Raw genomic sequence first — 7087 nt, 5'->3', positions numbered from 1 at the left:
AAGGAATCCAAGAGATACTCATTCAATCGAAGATAGAACGGAGGTGGTTGTCAGGCACGCGTTCATATGTTGAGAATGGTGATGAGTGTCACGGATCATCACATCCATCATATTGAAGTGTGAATGAACATCTTAGATAGAGACAAGCGTGTTTGAATAGAAAACAGAAATAATTGCATTAATTCATCGGGACACAGCAGAGCTCCTCACCCCCAACAATGGAGTTTAGAGACTCATGCCGTCAAAGAGTACAAAGTTCAGATCTAAAATGTCATGAGGTACAAAATAAATCTCTAAAAGTTGTTTAAATACTAAACTAGTAACCTAGGTTTACAGAAAATGAATAAACTAAGATAGATAGTGCTGAAATCCACTTCTGGGGCCCACTTGGTGTGTGTTGGGGCTGAGACTTGAGCTTTACACGTGCCTAGGCTGTTTCCAAAGTTAAACGCCAGGTTGTAACCTGTTTCTGGCGTTTAACGCCAGAATGCAACATCGAACTGGTGTTGAACGCCAGTTTACGTCGTTTATCCTTGAGCAAAGTATGAACTATTATATATTGCTGGAAAGACCTGGATGTCTACTTTCCAACGCAATTGAGATCGCACCATTTGGACTTCTGTAGCTCCAGAAAATCCATTTCGAGTGCAGGGAGGTCAGAATCCAACAGCATCTGCAGTCCTTTTTCAGCCTGAATAAGATTTTTGCTCAGCTCCCTCAATTTCAACCAGAAAATACCTGAAATCACAGAAAAACACACAAACTCATAGTAAAGTCAAGAAATATGAATTTTGCCTTGAAACTAATAAAAATATACTAAAAACTAACTAAAACATGCTAAAAACTACATGAAATTACCCCCAAAAAGCGTATAAAATATCCGCTCATCACCCTACCTTGATTTGCTGCCTCAAATCCGGTTATGATTTTAGGTGTTCTTTTTGCACTTTTTCCTCCTAAAACACATCAAGACAACTTTGAATCCATAAAATCTCAACTGACCAAACCTTAATCAACATGTTAGAAAGGGATTCCTCACCATGAACGTGCTAGAAATTGAAGATTCTTGGCTCACAAGTCAAGCTAAGCAAGAGATCTAAGGAAGAACATCGAGAAAACACATGTTTAGCATAGTTTTTCTTGAAAACCGAATTGAAGAGGGAAGGAGACAGCCCTATCACCTTATTTCCAGCCTTGATATGTTATATGGTTATGTATAGAAAGAAGGGATGATCATTTTGGTCGGATTAGAATTTTGATTTGAGTTTTAGTTCAGAAGAAATCAAGCTTTGAAGATTTGGAACTAAGAATTTTTCTCTCTTTTTCTCTCTAACTATTTTTGGCCACAAAGAGCAAATGAGACATCCTTGGAGGTCGTGGGGGTTTAGGGTGAGTTGTGATTGGTTGGCTTAGAGGTGGATTAAAATAATATTAAAATATCTTAGGTGTATAACTACTAAAACTAGATGTATCAGAACACTCGTAAAAATATCTCTAAAAATTGTTTTCTGAGCTACTAGTACAAATGACACAAGTAACATGATTAACATGAGAATAGAAGGTATATGATGAGGCATTAGCATTTTTAAAGTCATAAGAGAGTGCTGGTGCTAAGCTGCACCAGTAAACTATGAACCCGGTTAAATCGATTTCTCGTTTTTAACTAAAACAGACAAGGTAACCTTATAATATCATTCAAGCATCTTATAATACTAATATAATGATAATATTATACTATTATCTCTCTTCTCTCATGAATCGAGTCTGGTTCGTCAAACAGAGACTATTTACAAAAACTAGAATCAAAACTTGATGCCAAGGCATCTTAGGCTAGTTTCACTAGCCTTTTTCTTTTGTTTTTAGTAAGTTTTATGCACTTTCTTGAGCTATAAGAAATCAATTGGGTTAAAAATTCATGTATGCCTAGATTCATTCAACCATAATTATTTTGATGCAATTTCATGAGAATTATGCCATAAGTACTTGTGTGCTAAGAATGATGAGATTTCTCATGACTTTAGCAAGGCTTTGATGCATGTATTGGTTGATGACAGTGAAGAAATGCATGGAAGGAGGTTGAAAAATGGCCATGGAAAGGATGAAGAGGAAGCAACGTTGGTGGCCAAAGTTGGACGACCAACGTTGCCTCAAACGTTGAGAAGAATGAAATAGGGGAAGCTACTGCATAATTATCTGATACCCACGTTGGAGGGAGCGTTGGTGAGCCAACATTACCTCCAATACTTGATACAAAGTGCTTTCTGAAAAAATGAAAAAATTGTGGCGACGCGTACGCGTGCTATACACGCACGCGTGGATTATGAATTTTTGACAATCCACGCGCACGCGTAGGTGAGGCACACGCGTGAATAGGCCAACATTGGAGGGAACGTTGCCAGTCCAACGTTGAGGTCAACGTGCGCGATCTGAGCTCCAAAATCATGATTTTGAAAAAGCGCATCGACACGCACGCGTGTGCTACGCGTACGCATGAGCGTGAAAATTGGCAATCCACGTGCACGTGTATATGACGCGAACGTGTGGATGAATGAACATTGGAGGGAGCGTTGTTGGTCCAATGCTGATGCCAACGTCTTTGAAAACGCTTTAAAAGTTGAAGTTTGGGAATTTGCATCCACGAGCACACGTGGATGAGCTTTCTGGCCCTAAACGTGCACACGCATAGGCAGCGCATACGCGTGGACTGGTAATTTGCACCATCCACGCGCACGCGTGTGTCATATGTACGCGTGGACAGGAAAATGTTGGCACTCCAACGTTGAGTCAAACGTTGCTCAAAACGTCCAAAACTCAGTTTTCTCTGAAGGACATTTGACTCAATGTTTGCTCTCAAACGTGAACTCAAACGTGGGCATCAGAACACTGCAATTCAAGCAGATCTCTTCTCAACAGCATGGGGAGCCAACTGGAGCAATTTCAACCCATTTCAATTAAGGCCAAAAGCCCAATTCAGAGACTGAAGATCAATGGAAGAAAGTGTATAAATAGCTTAGAATTCAAGTTAGTTAAGACACACACAGAGACGGATACTGAAACTCTGCCAATTTTAATTCTACACTTTATTTTTTTGCAATGCATCTTCCAATTCTGTTTTTCATTTTGAGAGCTATGAACAACTAAACCCCTTTTATTAGGTTAGGGAGCTCTATTGTAATTCAATGGATCGATAATAGTTTCATCTTCTTCTTCTTTCTTTTTCTCTTGATTTTTGTTAGAAAGCTTTCGATCTCAATTCAATTGGACAGTTGTCTTGACAGAGAAGCTATCCATAATTGGAATTCCTCTGATCCTTGAGAGAGGGACGAAGAATTCATGCTAGAATTTCTTTCTCACATTGGATTAGATTGGGGGTTGGATGGATATTGTGACATTTAAACCTACCAATACTTTGATCTATGAATTTGTGTGGTCTAATCAGTGACCGGACTTCAACTCTTCCCATGAGAAATTAAATCAAGACATTGGGCAATTGTTCATGCTTAGAGAGATTGGTGAGCCAAGACATTAGGATCCAATCATCTAAGATTGCCAAGCAAAGTCAATGAATGCATTGATTGAGGAAGAGATAAAAATGAGTTGATCTGGAGAGTTCAATATCTCCTGAAACCCAATGAATCCCCTATTCTGATCTTACCTATTCTCATTATATTCTGCTCTTTAATTTCATGCTTAATCCCCATTCCAATTTAATTTCCTACAATTTAAGCTTCTGCCCTTTAATTTCTTGTAATTTAAGTTTCTGTTCTTTAGATTCGGCACTTTAATTTTTGTTCCTTTAATTTCTTGCAATTTAAGTTTCCCGCCAATTTACATTCTGCAACACCAATTCAATTCTGATTTCGTTCAACTAGAATAATTCTCCAATTAACATTGATCAACCAACTAATCCCTGTGGAATTTGACTTGACTCTATAGTGAGTTTTTACTTGACGACAATCCGGTGCACTTGCCAGTAGAAAATTATTGAGAGACAGTTTTCATGACATCAAGTTTATGGCGCCGTTGCCGGGGATTGGTTTTGTATTGACAATTACTAAATTGGAGGATAACTAGATTGAGCATTTTTCTTTTCTTTTGATTAATTCAATTTCAATTTCTGCTGTTACGTTTACTTTCTGCAATTTTAGTTGTTTCTCTTTATTTTTTCTTTAATTCCTTACTTTTCTGCAAAACTAATCCACTGACTCATTAACTGTTTGATTAATTGCCTCAATTGCTCTAACCACACTTTTTAATTAACTGTGAAATCTTCACTTGCTGGTTGCTGCTTGTTTTGGTACTTGTATGACAGGTAGAAGAGAGGTTTCAACCTATTTTGACAGTGAACCAGAAAGAACCTTCCTGAGATTAAGGAGGGAAGCAAGAGGAAAGAAAGCCATTGGTGCAGAGGAAGAAGAGGAGGACTTGGATATAAACATGGAGGATAATATAGAAAACCATCATGAAGGAGAGGTGAACAATCATGCCAGAGGAGGCGCAGCCAATCCTGCTGGACAAGAAAGGAGAGTTCTAGGGTCGTACATCAATCTAAACCCAGGAAACTATGGTAGCAGCATTCAAAAGCCAACCATCCATGCTAATAATTTCGAATTGAAGCCTCAACTTATCACACTCGTCCAAAATAATTGTTCTTTCGGAGGAAGTGCCAAAGAAGACCCTAATCAGCATCTCACTACATTCCAAAGGATCTGTGATACAGTTAAATCTAATGATGTTCATTCTGACACCTATAGATTGATATTGTTTCCATTTTCTTTGAGGGACAAAGCATCTAAATGGCTAGAATCATTTCCCAAAGAAAGCTTGACAACCTGGGAGGATGTGGTGAATAGATTCTTAGCAAGGTTCTACCCTCCTCAAAGAGTGAATAGACTGAGAACTGAGGTGCAGATATTCAGACAGCAGGATGGTAAAACCTTATATGAAGCCTGGGAGAGATTCAAAGATTTGACAAGGAAATGCCCCCTGAGATGTTTAATGAGTGGGTGCAATTGCATATCTGTTCCGAGGGTTACCTGAAACGTTGAGGTTGATCTCGGACGAGATCTTTCTGGGCTGATCGGAGCTGTTGTGTCCGACTTGTTGGAGCTTGAGGTGCTGTTGGTCTTCGATCGCCGGAGGGTGGTGGTACCTGCAAGAGACTTCGATGCTTAAGTTAGCACGGGCTTTAGGCAGGTTTTTTGTAGAATTGGAGTATGAGTTATACCTGGGTGCTCCAGTGTATTTACAGTAGTCTGGGATGACCTCCCTTGAGATAAGTTTGTTATCTTATCTTTCTTTTGTGGGTGAGTCCCCTTATCTTTAGGCCAGCCACCGTTAGGTGGGCTGTGATCTTCTGCTTTGGGCCTACTTGGGCCCTTGTAGCAATTTGGCCGAGCTCTTTGGGAAAAGGTCGATGTCGACCAGCCTTTATAAGAGGCCGATCATTTTTGTTTTCATCTAACCTGTATCGTGTAGCTCGATCCAAGGTATGAACAGTGGCCCTTGCTCGAGTTCAAAATTTCCCTTGAGTTCGTGTCCTTAGACTTCGACCCCTTTGAGGAAGTCGTGCTCGAGCATTCGCTTTTGGTTGATCTCCTGTATAACTCCTGTTAGGATTGCTTCTGCTTGAATGTGAAGCATTTCTTTCTTTCTTTAATTGTAGCGTGCGTTGCGCTTTCTTGGGAATGTGCAAGGGCTTTAAAGGCTCATTTAATTTCCTTTTGCCACTTCTTCTTTTCCCTCTTTTACATTTTATTTTGAAATTAAAGAAGAGATTTTACTCTCACTTTCAGTTTCTTCCTCCCTTTCACTTCTTCGTTCATTGTTTGCTAAATATTTTGTTCATCTGGCCTTTCTATTTTCACGCTCCTAAGCTCCCTACCTTCTTTGCTTAAGAGCGTTCGCTGGTGTGGATTGTCGGCGTTTCTGTCTGAGCCTTCTCTCGCGCTTGTTCCTTTTTCTCCGCAGGTTGGTATTCTTCTTCCTTTTTATGCCTCGATAGTCATCTTTATGTATGCTTTTACTGTTGCATGTCTGTCTTTTTCATGCAACATTTTGATCTTTATTGAGTTTGCTCTGAGAAGGTTGAACCTTCCCGTAAAGATTGTGTCTTTTGTTTTTTATCAATGTTTTGTGATTTTGTTTATCCCTACTGCTCCTATTTTAGGAAGATGTGCGCTTTTTAGGTCTCTGTTTGCTATCTCCAGTAGTTTGCTTTTGTTTGAGAGTTATAGGGTTTGATTTTTTGCATTTATTTCTATGTTCCCGTACTGTTGCCTCCAAAGGGTGCCCCTAGTTTTGCTGATTATTCCGTGTTTTCGTAGACCCTGGGGTTCCCTTTTTTGTTTCCCTACCTCTTTGTTTATTGATTGTTCCATAGGATTTGTAGAAATAGGAAGGACGAGAACAACTATGAACTGGTGTCGCCTGACCCTGAGGAAAGGGTTAGCTTCCCTCCCTTAGGTCGGAAAGAGCGTCCCTTTTTCTATGCCTATGATTACTTCTTTTCCTTGCTGAATATTACCATTCCTTTTATTATTTTTGAGACCGAACTGTTATGGAACTATAATGTGGCCCCTTCTCAGCTTCATCCCAACTCCTGGGCCTTTATAAAGATCTTTCAGTTACTGTGCTAAGAATTGGGTGTCCGACCTACCATTCAACTTTTTCTTTACCTCTTTGTTCTGACAAAACCCGGGGGTGGCCAAGAAGAAAGCTTCTTAGATTTCTTTCCGGACTACCCAGGGGAAGAAAGTGTTTTGGATGTTTGATGAGTCTTTCCGGGATTTTAAGAACTACTACTTTAAGGTCCAAGCTGTTCAGGATGCTCGACTTTTCTTTTTAGATGAAAATAATGAGCTAACCTTTCCTTTATAGTGGCAAAAAGATCCTGTAGTTCTCAAATATCCTTGGGAGAGTTTAGATGAGGTGGAACAAGCTTTTGTGAATGTTTTAGAAGAGCACTAGGGGGAGACTCCTCATTTGGATACAAAGAGATTTCTAGGAGATCTTTCCCTCCTCAGTGCCGAGCTAGGTAGTTCCCTGAGCTCTTCTTTTGTGCAATGTGTACTTTTGTATTGGTTTG

At 39.7% G+C, this 7087-nt stretch overlaps 1 non-coding gene across 1 annotated transcript; it reads right to left on the bottom strand.

Moving 5' to 3' along the window:
* Nucleotides 1–4890: 4890 nt before the first annotated feature.
* LOC112725602 (small nucleolar RNA R71) lies at nucleotides 4891–4997 on the bottom strand. Its single transcript, XR_003164699.1, has one exon. It is a non-coding gene; the product is annotated as a small nucleolar RNA R71 (small nucleolar RNA).
* Nucleotides 4998–7087: the final 2090 nt, after the last annotated feature.

Source organism: Arachis hypogaea, chromosome 11 (assembly GCF_003086295.3).
Source record: "Arachis hypogaea cultivar Tifrunner chromosome 11, arahy.Tifrunner.gnm2.J5K5, whole genome shotgun sequence".
NCBI classification, from domain to species: Eukaryota; Viridiplantae; Streptophyta; class Magnoliopsida; order Fabales; family Fabaceae; genus Arachis; species Arachis hypogaea.
Note: the sequence above shows the minus strand (reverse complement) of the source record. Positions and strands in the feature narration are given on the sequence as shown.